The 15,027-nt window shown below is 41.9% G+C and overlaps 1 long non-coding RNA gene across 1 annotated transcript in view; it reads left to right on the top strand.

Annotated features, from left to right (window-relative positions):
- Window positions 1-15,027, top strand: part of LOC311602515 — a 35,767-nt gene that overhangs the window by 78 nt on the left and 20,662 nt on the right. Inside the window, exon 2 of the long non-coding RNA XR_014780772.1 lies at window positions 10,253-10,297. This is a non-coding gene — a long non-coding RNA (uncharacterized lncRNA). The remainder of the gene's footprint in view (window positions 1-10,252; window positions 10,298-15,027) is intronic.

Below are 15,027 nucleotides of genomic sequence, written 5' to 3'. Positions count from 1 at the left end.
GGAGATGGAAGGAACATACTGATGCGAATTGAAAAAATCAGTAGGACCAAGTGGGAGGGAGTAGGTAGGAAGATGAATTATCAAAAGAAAAGGGCAGGAATGTTAATCAAGTGTGAAGAGAATGTAAGAGGTGAGTGGGACAAAGACTCAATAGAAAGCAATAAGAAAAACAATACAGGAAAAGTGAAAAAAGAAGAAGGGGATGAGGGAAGAGTGAGGAAGAAAGAAGAGGAATAAAATGTGAAAATTGTCAGAGAGAAGTAGAAGGGAGGAGGAATATGAGGAGGGAGAGGGCAGACAGTAAGGAGAGCAAAGAAGAACTAAAAGTGGAAAAGAGGAACATAAATGAAGACAGAAGGGGAAAGAAAGGCAGTAGAGGTAAACAGGGGAAAAGAATGAAGGAGGAAGAGAAATGAAGAGGGAAGGAGAGTTTTGAAGAGTAAAGGATTACAAGCAGGAGCAACAAGAAATGGAGAAGAGAGTAGAAAAGAGGAACTAAGAGGCAAGGGGAAGGAGAGAAGAGGTAGAAGAGGTAGAAGGGGAAAAGAAGAGAGAGGAACTGTAGAGAAGACAAAGCAGGTTATGTAGGAATGAAGATAGAAGGAAGGGATTAGGGAAGAGGAAAGAAGGAAAGAAGGACCTTAGGAGGTAAAGAGGAAAGAGGAAGGAAGGGATTAGCAAAAGGGGAGGATGGAGAACAGAAGAGGAGACAGGAAGAGAAGAGATCAGGGGCACATTCCAAGAGAGATGAGCAGGGAAGTGTGAAGATACTGTCAGGGAGAGAAGAAGGAAATAAAAAATGCTGAGAATAAGGAGATGGAGTAAAGAGGGAAGAGCCAACGGATGCGAAAGTACTGGTGAAGGAAGACTAAGGATAACAGAACAACATATAAATGGACTGAGGACAGAAAGGGAAAGAAGAAAGAAGAGGGTAGACCTAGGGAGTGCCAGAAGGAAGAAAAAGAAGGGTGGTGGAAAAAAAGCAAATTAGAAAAAGGAAAGGAGGTTGAAGCAATTAAGATGGCCAAATAGGAAGTGGGAAAACAAGCTAGGAAGGAAAAGGAGGAAAAAATGAAGAAGAGAGAATGGGAAAGACTGAATAGGGAAGAAGAGAGAGAAAAAACAAAAAGGGGGAAGAGGAGAGAGTTGGGTGTGCTAAGAGGAGAAATTGAAGAGAAGAAGAGAGGAAGAAGATGGAAGGGAGAAGAGGATGGAGGAGAAAAGTGGAGGAATGTGGTGATTGGAGAAAGAGGTTAGGGAAGAGTGAAGACGACTGATTTGATGAAGGACTGAGAAAGAGGTATGACAGTTGAAGAGCAAAGAGGACGGGATAGGGAAGAAGAACTTGGAGGAAAATGAGAGGAGGTAAAAGAAAAGAAGGCAGAAGATGAAGTAATAGAAACGAGGCTTGAAAGAGGCAGGTGGGGCAGAGGAAAAGTGTAAGTAGAATTTGGGAAGAGGAGGGGCTATGGGCGAGAATGAAGGAAGAAAGATGAAGGAGCAGAGACAAGGAGGGAAAACAGGGAGAAAGAAAGAGACCAAGGGGGTGACTAGGAGGCAGAAGGGAGGAAGAGAAAAGAGGAAATGGTGGAGAAGTTAGAATAAAGATGAGGGATGAGGGATGAAGAAGGAAGGTGGAAGAGAGCCTAAGAGGTGTATAAAAAGTGGTGAGATGTGGAAAGCAGAGTCAAGATAAAGGAGGAGGAAAGAGAATATGGATGAAGGAAGGAAGGAAGGGAGAAGGGAAGATGTTTAAAATGAGGGAAGGAGATTGAGAATGGAGAAAGCATAGCATAGAAGTAGAAGGATGCGGCAAATGAAGGAAAGAGACAATGAAAGGAGGAGAGTTGAAGAGTAAACACAAGTTAGTGGAAAGCAGAGAAAAGAGGGAAACCTGAGAAGGGGAAGAGAGAAGTGTGGAGAAGAATGAAATGGAGAGATGAGGAAAGTAAATGAAGTGAGATAAGAGGAAAGGGAAGATAGACTGAAGAGAATGGAAGTATTAAAAAGAAGGAGGAGAAGAGAAAAGGGAAGAGAGAAGAAACGGGAAAAGGAGGAAGAGGAAAGAATAGTAAGAAAATGGTTTATGAAAGAAAAATGAGGTGGCAAAGAAGAGAAGAATAGTGAAGAAAACGATAAGACAATAATAGGGAAAGGTGAGAAGGTAGTGGAATGATAATAAAAGGAAGGGATAAAGAGGAAAAAAGAGCAGAATGATGATGGAAGAGGATGGTAGAGGAGGCAGTTAGGCATAAGGGTCTCTCAGAGTTTCTACTGCTACAATTAAATTGTTGAGCACAGCAACTCTGACAAGGAAAATTTTAGTTGGGACTGGATTTCCCAGCTTCAGAGGTTCAGTCCATTCTTGTCATGGCAGGAAGCTTGTTGGCCTGCAGGCAGACATGATGCTGGAGAATTTGATGAGAGTCAGTCATCTGGGTTGGCAGGCAGCATGAAGTGTGACACTGGGCCTCGGTTGGGCACCTGAAAGGACAAACCCCCGCCTGTGACACACGTCTTCTAGGAAGACTATATCTAGTCTAACAAGAATACATCTTTGAACATTGACCTTCCTTAATGCTCTATAGGGGGCAAAAGTGAAATTGTTGAAACCAGTAGAAGCAGATGGGAGGAAAGAGAAGGAAACAGAGAAGTAGAAGTGATGATGACAGAGAGTAGACAGGAAAGAAGACCAGGGAGGGAACAGAAGGAAAGAGGAAGGTGAAGAGAACAGGAGGAAATAAAAAAGGCAGAAAGAAAATATATTGACAAGAGAGAGAAGAGGTGGAAAGAAGGCTAGAAGAGTTGATAAAAGAGTGATGGGGACACAGTTGAGGAATGAGGTGGGAATAGGAAGGGAAAGGAGGAGTGTAGAAAAAGTACCGGGGTGAAAGCGTGAGGAGGAAAGAACGAAGGTGAGAAAAGAGAAGGTGGATCATGCAAGAGTCCAGAGGGTGGAAAATGAAAAAGGAGGGCAGATGAGGGAGAATGGAGGCAGAGGTCATGGGAAAGAGAAAGAGGATCTAGAAATAGGATGGAGGAAAGGGAAGAAAGGACACAGGACAGGAATGAAGGTAAAGAGGCGTGAAGTAGAGGGGAATAGAGGAAGGTGAAGAAGAGTACTGAGGAAAGAAGCAGGAGCACAGCAGTGGACAGAGAAAGATGGAGGAAGGAAGAGTGAAGATGAGGGAAACGGACATATAGGCACAAGATGAAAAGAGAGAAGACGATGTAGCATAAAAGATCGGGAATGGAAGAGGAAAACTGAATAGTGTAGTGGTAACTGGAAAGAAGATTCATGGCGAGTGTAGGGCAGAGAGATGAGGCAAAAATTGTAGAGGTGGTGGGATGTGGAAAGGGGATGGAAGAAGGAAGGAATAGGAACCTGGAATGTAAAGAAAATATAAGAGAAGAAGAGGAAGGAATGGAGAGACAAAGTGTGGTGAGAAGGACAGAAAAGGAATAGGAGTGAAGAGGACAAAAGAAAGGGACAAAATAGGAAAGAAGAAGCAGCACATAACTGGAAGGAAAAGAGGGAGGAAGATGGAGGATACAAGATGAAGGTGAAGGGATATATAGGAAAGGGGAGTAAACACAGAAAAGCATCTAGAAGCTAGATTGAGGAGGATGAGGGGTAATTGAAAACTGAAGAAGAATTAAGAGAAAAGAAGAAAGAAAAGAGAGGAGGCAGAAGGAGCTAAGGACCAGGAGTGCAAACGAAGAAGAGAGAAATTGAAGCAAATGTAAGGGAGAGGCAACAGGGACTAAGTTAAGCATATAGCAAAGAGGGGGGAAGATGTCAGATGTTGGAGGAGGTCAAAGGAAGAAGCAGAAAGGAAGAAGAAGCCAGGATGAAAGAAGGGAGACAGGGAAGGGGGAATGGAAAGGACAAGGAAAATGAAAGACGAGGTAAGATTAGGCAAGAAGAATGGGGGTGAAACAGGCAACAGATATAGGGCTATTGAGGATAAAATGAGAAGAAGGAAATGATGGAGCCAATATTGTAAGAAACAGAGTAAGACGGGAACGAGAGAAAAGGTGGGAAGTGGGAGAGGAGTTAAGCACTAGAGGAAGGGAAGGTAACAGGAAAACAGGAAAAAAGAGAAGGGGGAATAGGATGGAAGAATACAGTAGTGTCAAGATGAGAAATGTGAAAGGAAGAAAGAAGCAGAAAGGAACGAGTGAAACAGAATGTAAAGAGAGGAGGGAAGAGGGGAGGAGAAAGAAAGCAAGAAGAGGGAAGAAAGAGATGCATGGCAGTTTGCGGAGGCAAAATCAAGGAAGTGGGTTAGTGCAGAATATGAGAAAGGAGGAGAGCTGAGGGAAGGCAAGGGGAACTGTAGTTGATGGCAGGCAGAATAAAAAGGAGCAGGAAAGAGATTGGATGAGGGAACAAATGATATGAGTAAAGGGAAGAGAATAGGACGAAGAGATATTAGTGAATGGAACCTAAAAAGAGAAATGACAGAAGAGGGGACAGGGGAGAAGAGAAAAATGGAAGGAAGAGGATGAATGAAACAGGAGATTAAGCAAACAGGAAGATCTGAAATGGATTGATGATGGACAGTAATGAGTGGAGGAATGTTGACTGTGAAAAAAAGGGGAGAAAAGCAGGGGGAGAAAGGATTATGGAAAAACAGGAGACAGGTGAGAGGAAAGAGGAAAAAAGAGGACAATAAGCAGTAAAGAGTAGAGGAGAAGGGCACTAGAGCCACGTATGCAGAAGAGAAGATATGGAAGGAAAAGAGAGGAAGCAAAAGCAACATGGATGGATGATTTAATAAAGATGAAAAGGAAGAAAGACAACAAGAAGAAGAAGAAGAGGAGGAGGAGGAGGAGGCAGAGGAGGAGGAGAAGGAAGAAGAGGAGGAGGAAGAATGAAGAGAAAGAAGAAGGAGCAAGAGGTGGAGCATGAAAAAGAGGAGAAAAGAGGAAGAGGAAGAAGAACTGGAACAGGAAGAAGAGGAGGAGTAAGAAAAATGTGTGGAGGAAGAGGAGGCAAAGGAAGAGTGAAAAGAAAGAAGAAGAAGAGGAGGAAGAGATGGAGGAGAAAGAGGAGGAGGAGAACAGAGGAAGATGAAAAGGAAAAAGGAGCGGAAGAGGAGGAAGAGGAGGAGGAATAAAAAGCAGTGAAGGAAGAAGAGGAAAAGGAGGAGCAGTGAATGAGTGACGATGAAATAGAAGAAAAAAACATGAAGAGGTTAGAAAAGAAAGAATGGAGATGGAAGGAACATACTGATGGCAAATGAAAAAATCAGTAGAAGGAAGTAGGAGGGAGTAGCAAGAAGAGGAGTTATCCAAAGAAAAAGACAGGAGGATGAATCCAGTGTGAAAAGAAGGTCAGAGGTGAGTGGGACAAAGACTAAAGGGGAAGCAATAAGAAAAACAATACAGGAAGAAAGAAAAAAAGCACAAGGGAGATGAGGGAAGAGTGAGGAAGAAGGAGGAGGAGAAAAATGGGAAGACTGACAAGAAAGAAGTAGAAGGGAGGAGGACTACTAGGAGGAGGAGGGCAGACAGTAAGGAGAGAGAAGAAGATTTAAAAATGGAAAGGAGGAATATAAATGAAGAGAGAAGGGGAAGAAAAGGCAATAGAGGTAAACAGGGGAGAATAATGAAGAAGGAAGTGAAATATATAGGTTAGGAGAGTTTTGAAGAGTAAAGGATTACAAGCAGGAGCAACAAGAAATGGAGAAGAGAGTAGGAAAGAGGAAAAGACACGAGGGGAAAGAGAGAGGGGGTATAAGAGATAGAATGGGAAAAAAGAGAGAGGAAACCATAGAGAAGACAAAGCAAGGTTAAGGAGGAATGAAAATAGAAAGGAAGAGACTAGGGAAGAGGAAAGAAGGAAAGATGGACCTTAGGGTGTAAAGAGGGAAGAGAGCAGCAGGGATGAATGAAAGTGGAGGATGGAGAACAGAAGAGGAGGGACTAAGGAAGAGAGGAGATCAGGGGCAAATTGGAAGAGAGACGAGAAGTGAAGCATGAAGATACTGTCAGGGAGAGAGGAAGGAAATAAAAAATGGTGAGAATAAGGAGATGGAATGAAAAGGGAAGAGCCAAGGGATGCGAAAGTATTTGTGAAGGAAGCCTAAGGATAACAGAACAAGACATAAATGGGGTGAGGACAGAAAAAGAAACAAGACAGAACAGGGTAGATCTAGGGAGTGCTAGAAGGAAGAAAGAGAAGTGTTCTGGAATAAAAGTGAATTAGAAAAAGGAAATGAGGTTGAAGCAAGGAAGATGGACAAAATGGTAAGTAGGAAAATGCTAAACAGGAGAAGGATGAAAAAATGAAGAAGAGGGAATGTTAAAGACTGTACGGGGGAGGAGAGAGAGAGAGAGAGAGAGAGAGAGAGAGAGAGAGAGAGAGAGAACACAAAAGGAGGAAAGAGGAGAGAGTTGAGTGTGTTAAGAGGAATAACGGAAGAGGAAAGAAGATAGAAGAATATGGAAGGGAGAAGATGGAGGAGAAAAATGAAGGAATGTAGTGATTAGAGAAAGAGGTTAGGGAAGAGTGAAGATGAGCGATTTGGTGAAGGACTCTGAAAGAGGTATGACAGTTGAAGGGCAAAGAGGACAGGATAGGGAAGAATTTGCTGGAAAAAGAGAGAAGGTAAGAGAGAAGTAGGCAGAAGATGAAGTGATAGAGAGGAGGAGTGAAAGAGGAGGGTGGCGCAAAGAGGACAGGTGTAAGTAGAATTTGGGAAGAGGATGGGCTATGGAAGAGAATGAAGGAAGAAAGATGGAGTAGAGACAAGGAGGGAAAAACAAGGAGAAAGAAAGAGACCAAGGGTTGACTAGGAGGCAGCAGAGAAGAGGGGAAAAGAGGAAATGGTGGAGAAGTTAGAATAAAGATGAGGGATGAGGGATGAAGGGGGAGGGTGGAAGAGAGGCTAAGAGGTGTGTAGAAAGTAGTGAGACGTGTGAAGAAGAGTCAAGATAAAGAGAAGGGAAGAGGGAAGAGAATATGGATGAAGGAAGTAAGGGAGAAGGGAAGATGTTTAAAATGAGGGAAGGAGAATGAGAATGGAGAAGGAATAGCAGAGAAGTAGAAGGATGTGGAAAATGAAGGAAAGAGACAATGAAAGGAGGAGCGTTGAAGATTAACACAGGTTAGTGGAAAGAGACGAAAAGAGGAAAAACTGGGAGCGGAAGAGAGAAGTGTGGAGAAGGATGACATGGAGAGATGAGGAAAATAAATGAAGACGAGAGAAGAGGGAAAGTTAGGATAGACTGAAGAGAAGGGAAGCATTATAAAGAAGGAGGAGGGAAGAAAAGGTAATCAAAAAGAAAAGAGAATTGGAGGAAGAGGAAGGATTGGAAGTTAATGGTTTATGAAAGAAACCATAAGGTGGCTAAGAAGAGAAGAAGGGTGAAGAAAATGATAAGACAATAATAGGGAACAAGTGAGAAGGGAATGGAATGATTAAAAAGGAAGGGATAAAGAAGAAAAAGAGCAGAGTGATGATGGAAGAAGATGGTAGAGGACACAGTTAGGCATAAGGATCTCTCAGAGTTTCTACTGCTATGTTAAATTGTTGAGTACAGCAACTCTTACAAAGAAACTTGTAGTTGGGACTGGATTTCCCAGCTTCAGAGGTTCAGTCCATTCTTGTCATGGCAGAAAGCTTGTTGGCCTACAGGGAGACATGATGCTTGAGAATTTGATGAGAGTCAGTCATCTGGGTTGGCAGGCAGCATGAAGTGTGACTCTAGGCCTTGGTTGGGCACCTGAAAGGACAAAGCCCACACCTGTGACACACATCTTCCAATAAAAATACACCTTCGAACATGGGACTTCCCTAATGCGCTATAGAGGGCAAAAATGAAATAAGTGAAACCAACAGAAGCAGATGAGAGGCAAGAGAATGAAATAGAGAAGGGGGAGTGATGATGAAAGAGAGGAGAAAGGAAAGAAGACAAAAGAGAGAAGAGAAGCAAAGAGGGAAGTGAAGAGAACAGGAGGAAGTAAATAAGGCAGAAATAAAATATGTTGAGAAAAGAGAGAAGAGGTGGAGGGAGAGACTAGAAGGGTTGAGAGAAGAGAGGTGGGGACACAATTGAGGAAAGAGGTGGGTTGGGGATGGGAAAGGAGGAGTGTAGAAAAAGTACCGAGATAAAATCATGAGGAGGAAATAGTGATGGGGAGAAAAGAGAAGGGGGGATTGAAGTGGGCAGAGGGTGGAAGATGAAAAAGGAGTGCAGATGAAGGAGAATGGAGGTGGAGGGTGTGAGAAAGGGAGAAGCAGAGAGAGAGATATAGAATGGAGGAATGGGGAGAAATGAAAGAGGGGAGGAATGAAGTGGGTAGGCAGGCAAAGTGGAGAATAGAGGAAGAAGAATCAGAGTACTGAGGGAAGAAGCAGCAGAAGCAGCAGAGTAGTGGATAGAGAAATATGGAGGAAGGAAGAGTGAAGATGAGGAAATCGGAGATATAGGTATGAGGTGAAAAGAGAGAAGAGGATGCAGCATAAAAGATCGGGAACGGGAGGAGAGACTGAATAGTGTAGTGCTAACTGGAAAGAAGATTCATGGAGAGTGTAGGGCAGAGAGATGAGGCAAAAATGGGGGAGGTGGAGGGATGTGGAAAGGGGATGGAAGAAGGAAGAAAGCAGAAGCTGGAAGGAAGAGAAAATATAAGAGAAGAAGAGGAAGGAGTGGAGAGACAAAGTGTGGTGAGAAGGACAGAGAAAGAATAAGAGTGAAGAGGCCAAAGAAAGAGACAAGAGAGGAAAGAAGAAGAAGCACACAATAGGAAGGAAAACACTGGGGGAAAAGATGGAGGATACAAGATGAAGGTGAAGGGATATGAAGGAAAGGGGAGTAAACACAGAAAAGCATCAACAGCTAGACTGAGGGCGATGAAGGATAAGTGAAAACTCAAGAAGAATTAAGAGAAAAGAGGAAAGAAAAGAGAGGAGGCAGGAGGAGCTAAGGAGCATGAATGCATGCCAAAAAGAGAGAAGTTGAAGCAAGTGGAAAGAGATGGGCCAGGCAATAGGGACAAAGTGAAGAATATAGCAAGGGGGGGAGATGTAAGCCGTTGGAGGAGGTCAAAGGAAGAAGCAGAAAGAAAGAAGAAGGCAGGATGGAAGAAGAGAGACAGGGAAGCAGGAATGGAATGGAGGAGGAAAATGGAAGATGAGGTAAGAGTAGGCAAGAAGAATGACGAAGGAACAGGGAACAGATATAGGACTACTGAGGATAAAAAGAGAAGAAGGAAGTGATGGAGCTGGAAAGGTGAGAAACAGAGTAAGAGGGGAAAGAGAGAAAAGGTGGGAAGTGGGAGAGGAGTTAAGAACTAGAAGAAGGGAGGATGACAGGGAAAGGGAGAGAAGAGAAGGCTGAATAGGAGGGAAGAATATAGAAGTGTCAAGAAGAGAAAAGTGAAAAGAAAAAAGAGGAGAAAAAGGAACCAGTGAAACAGAATGTAAAGAGAGGAGGGAAGAGGGGAGGAGAAAAAAAGCAAGAAAAGGGAAGAAAGAAGTGCATGGCAGTTTGCCAAGGAAAAATCAAGGAATTTGCAAAATATGAGAAAGTAGGAGAGCAGAGGGACAGGTAAGGGGAACTGTAGAAGATGGCAGGCAAAATAAAAAGGAGCAGGAGAGAGATCGGATGAGTAAACAAAAGGTATGAGTGAAGGGAACAGAAGAAGAAGAAGAGATATTAGTGAAAGGAAAGTATAAGAGAAATGAGGCAAGAGGGGAAAGAGGAGAAGAGAAAAGTGGAAGGAAGAGGATGAATGAAACAGGAGATTAAGCAAACAGGAAGACCAGAAATGGATTGCTGAAGGACAGCAATGAATGGAGGAAAGATGACTGTGGAAAAGGGGGGAGTAAAACAAGAGGAGAAATGATAAGGGAAAAATGGGACAGGTGAGAGGAAAGAGGAAAAAGAGGACAATCAGCAGTAAAGAGTAGAGAGGATGGGGCACTAGAAGCATGTATGCAGAAGGGAAGACATGGAAGGAAAAGAGAGGAAGAAAAAGTAACATGTATGGATGATTTAAAAAAGACAAGAAGGAAGCAAAATCAGAAGTAGAAGAAAAAGAGGAAGAAGTAGAAGAACAAGAGGAAGAGGAAGAATTAGAGGAGAAGGAGAAGAAAAAGGAAGAATGAAGAGAAAGAAGAAGAGAAGGAGGAGGAGGAGGAAGATGAACAGGAAGAGGAGGAAGAGAAAAGAAGAAGAAGAGGAATAAGAGGAGAAGGAAGAAAAAGTGGTGGAGGAAAAGGAGGAGAAAGAGGAGTAGGGAATGAATGAAGAATGAAATAGAAGAAAAAAGAAACATGAAAAGGTTAGAAAAAGAATGGAAATAGAAGTAAAATATCGATGGGAAATGAAAAAATCGGTAGAAGCAAGTAGGAGGGAGTAGGTAAGAAGACAATTTATCAAAAGACAAGGGCAGGAATGTCAATCAAGTGTGTAGAGAAAGTAAGAAGTGAGTGGAAAAAGACTAAAGAGGAAGCATTAAGATAAACAATGCAGGAAGAGTGAAAAAAGAAGGGAGATGAGGGAAGAATGAGGAAGAAGGAAGAGGACAAAAAGGTAAATATTGGCAAGAGAAAAGTAGAAGGGAAGAGGAATATTAGGAGGTGGAGGGCAGACAGTAAGGAGAGTGATGAAGAATTAAAAGTGGAAAAGAGGAACATAAATGAAGAGAGAAGGGGAAAGAAAGGCAGTAGAGGTAAACAGGGGAAAAGAATGTAGAAGAAAGAGAAATAAAGAGGGAAGGAGAATTTTGAAGAGTAAAGGATTGCAAGCAGGAGCAACAAGAAATGGAGAATAGAGTGGAAAAGATGAACTAAGAGGCAAGGGGAGGGAGACAAGGGGTATAAGAGGTAGAAGGGGACAAGAAGAGAGAGGAAACAATAGAGAAGACAAAGCAAGGTTAAGGAGGAATGAAGATAGGAAGGAAGAGGGTAGCGAAGAGGAAAAAAGGAAAGATGGACCTTAGGAGGTAAAGAGGGAAGAGGGGGAAGACATGAATGAAAGTGGAGGATGGAGAACAAAAGAGGAGGGACTAAGGAAGAGAAGATGTTGGGGACAAATGGGAAGAGAGATGAGATGTGAAGTATGATGATAATGTCAGGGAGAGAGGAAGGAAATAAAAATGCTGAGAATAATGAGATGAAGTAAAAAGGGAAGAGCTACGGGATGCGAAAGTATTGGTGAAGGAAGCCGAAGGATAACAGAACAAGACATAAATGGGGTGAGGACAGAAACAGAAAGAAGACAGAGGAGGGTAGATCTAGGGCGTGCCAGAAGGAAGAAAGAGAAGTGTAGTGGAATAAAAGCGAATTAGAAAAAGGAAATGAGGTTGAAGCAAGGAAGATGGACAAATTGGGAAGTGGCAAAAACAACTAAGCAGGAGAAGGATGGTAAAAGAAAGAAGAGGGAATATGAAAGACTGAATGGGGAAGAAGAGAGGGAGAAAACAAAAAAGGAGGGAAGAGGAGACAGTTGTGTGTGTGATAAGAGGAGAAATAGAAGAGGAAAGAAGACAGAAGAAGATGGAATGGAGAAGAGGATGGAGGGAAAATGGAGGAATGTGGTGATTGGAGAAAGAGGGAAAAATGAAGATGACTGATTTGATGAAGGAGTGAGAAAGAGGTATGACAGTTGAAGAGCAAAGAGGACGGGATAGGGAAGAAGAACTTGGAGGAAAATGAGAGGAGGTAAGAGAGAAGAAGGCAGAAGATGAAGCAATAGAGAGTAAGAGTGAAAGAGGAGGGTGGGGCAAAGAGGAGAGGTGTAACTAGAATTTGGAAAGAGGAGGGGCTATGGAAGAGAATGAAGGAAGAAAGATGAAGGAGCAGAGACAAGGAGGGAAAAACAAGGAGAAAGAAAGAGACCAAGGATTGACTAGGAGGCAGTAGGGAAGAAGGGAAAAGAGGAAATGGTGGAGAAGTTAGAATAAAGGTGAGGGATAAGGAGGGAAATTGGAAGAGAGACTAAGAGGTGTGTAGAAAGTGGAGCAAAGTGTAAAGAAGAGTCACGATAGAAGAGGAGGAAAGAGCATAGAGAATAGAGATGAAGGAAGGAAGGGGAAGAAGGGAAGATGTTTAAAAAGAGGGAAGGGGAATGAGAATGGAGAAGGCATAGCAGAGAAGTAGCAGGATGAGGAAAAGGTAGGAAAGAGAAAAAAAGGGGGACAGTTGAGTAAAGAAAGGTTAGTGGAAAGAGGAGACAAGAGGGAAAAGTCAGTTTGGGAGGAGAGGAAAGTGGTTAAAGATGAAATGGAGAGATGAGAAAAAGAAAAGAGAAAGAGAAAAGAAAAGGGAAAGGAAAGATAGACTGAAGAGAATGAAAGTATTAAAAAGAAGGAGGAGTGAAGAAAAGGGAAGAGAGAAGAAAAAAAGACAAGATGAAGAGCAACAAATGGAAGGAAATGGTTTAGGAAAGAAAAAGTAAGATGGCCAAGAAGAGAAGAATAGTGAAGAGAACGATAATAGAAGAATAGGGAAAAGGTAAGAAGAGAAAGAAATGATAACAAAAGGAAGGGATAAAGTAGAAAAAGAGAAGAGAGATGAAGGAAGAATAAGGAGTTAGGCATCAGGATCTCTAACAGTTTTTACTGTTGCCATGAGATTTGTTGAGCACAGCAACTCTTACAAAGGAAAATTGTAGTTGGGACTCAATTTCCCAGCTTCAGAGGTTCAGTCCATTCTTGTCATGGCAGGAAGCTTGTTGGCCTACAGGCAGACATGATGGTGAAGAATGTGATGAGAGTCAGTCATCTGGGTTGGCAGGCAACATGGAGTGTGACATTGGGCCTGGGTTTAGCACCTGAAATGCCAAAGCCCAAGCCCGTGACTCACGTCTTCTAACAAAACCATACTCTAACAAAGATACAAATTTGAACACCTTCCATAATGCTCTATAGGGGGCAAAAGTGAAATTATTGAAACCAGTAGAAGCAGATGGGAGGAAAGAGAAGGAAGGAGAGAAGTGGGAGGGGTGATGAAGGAGAGAAGACAGGAAAGAAGAAAAAGTGGGAAGAGAAGGGAAGAGAAAGGGGAAGAGAACAAGGAATGAAAAAAGCCAGGAAGAAAATATGTTGAGAAAAGAGAGAACACATGGGGCGAGAGACTAATAGTGGTGGAACAAGAGAAATGAAGTGATAGTTAAGGAAAGAGTTGGGAATAGGAAGGTAAAGGAGGAGGGTAGAAGATGTAGGGAAGTGGAAGAATGAGGAGGAAATAGAGAACATGTCACAACCCCTCCATGGAGTCTGTGTGACTAACCTTACCACAAAACCTGAGGATGAGGGGCTGGAGAGGTGGCGCAGAGGTTAAGAGCACTGGCTCTTCTTCTAAAGGTCCTGAGTTCAATACCCAGCAACCACACCCCAGCAATCACATGATGGCTCCTAGCCCTCTATAATGAGATCTGGTGCCCTCTTCTGGCAGCTAGGCATACATGCAGGCAGCACACAGTATACATAATAAATAAATAAATCTTTTAAAAAAACCCTGAGGATGAGACCCCTACTCATAGAGAGAGCCTCCTAAAACTGGGTCCGATGTTCTCACCAAGAGTAACCAATTCCAATTCCAAGCCCCTCATTTTCTCTTATCCCTCATTGTTTGTATCCTTTCTGACTGTTCTCTCTTTCTGCCTGTGTTTTTATTTTTCTTATACAAAAAACTTTTCAAACGTAACTGTGTTGCTAGGTGATCCTTGACTTAAAACTATAGCCAAGGGTCATTCATTCAGGTTTATCGATAAGTTCCATTCCACTTGTTAATAAAAACATGGCTAAAAATTAGTCACCAATAAATAGTTGATATTATAACTTACAAATAATGTTTTTGAGTAAAACTTCAGATAGTGACAAAAAACTAAGACAACGAATTATCTTAACACAGAGATATTTAACATAATAAGAACATTAATGTTTAATAAAAAGGAGCATGTACACTGATACCTATCTAAGAACTTATTAATGATTGTTCAAAATTGATGACAAGATAATTATACTCCATCCTGTAGTTTTAAATTGTATGAAAAAAATAATGTAACCACAAGAGACACCACCATTTTAAAACGTGTATATAAACCTGACTTGCCTGTCTCCAAAATACACTTAAACTCAAACTTCCTCTGATTTGGTCTGTTTGTCACTCACCTACCTTCTGCCCAAGGAGGCTTTAAAACTCCCGACCCCAAAGACCTATATCAGACTAAGATGGTCTACGACAAGTGGTGGCCAAGGTGGGGCTCGAGGTAAGGTAAGCTTTCTCTCCTCTTTTCAAATATTTTTCCAGACAAAGCAAAGGACCTTGCCAAAGAGTGCTGCAGACTCCTCAACAGAAGGAAAGGCTGAACTAAGAAGCAAGTAGGTAAAAATCATCAGACATTCACAGTCCGAGAACAGACATATGTTCTTGACAGTATTGAGTCATATGTTTAAAAAAAAGAGACAGTAAAACATCAAAAAAAGTTTGACAAAATTTTATGATTCTTTGTTACTAAAAGAGACAGTAAATAAGATACTTCCTCCCTCTGAGAGATCAAACATGTTATTAAAAGAACTTACATAGAAAAATGCCAATACTCTCTGCCAAAAACTAATCAGACTAAGAAAAACAAAGACTGTACAAAACGCCCCGGGCAACGTTAGGTCTAGGGTATAGCTTATGCTGTAGCTTTATAAACAATAACAACAACAAAAAAACATTTTCACACTTTTAAAACTTAAAAAAATGTAACATAAAAAATTTCATGGTTCTCTAGTGCTCAACAGGATCACATTAATTATAACTACACCAAGAAAAAACAAACCTCCAATAAGATAAGCCTCCCGGGTTGAGTCCTTGGTAGAAAAAAAAACATTAAAAACCTAATTATAAATCAAAGTTTCATAAAAATGAAATCCCCCTTACAGATAAAAAGACAAAAAACAGGATGAGGGGCAAGCTCTCAGCCCAAAAGTTAAAAAAAAGACATAAAAAGCCAAAGTAACTTAACTCCTCTTGCCCCTAAATTTAATATCTTAGATCTTCCAAAAACAAGAAAGACTAA

This window comes from Acomys minous (assembly GCF_964271855.1).
Source record: "Acomys minous genome assembly, chromosome: 7".
Lineage (NCBI taxonomy): Eukaryota > Metazoa > Chordata > Mammalia > Rodentia > Muridae > Acomys > Acomys minous.
This window is presented reverse-complemented; position numbering and strand designations above follow the sequence as displayed.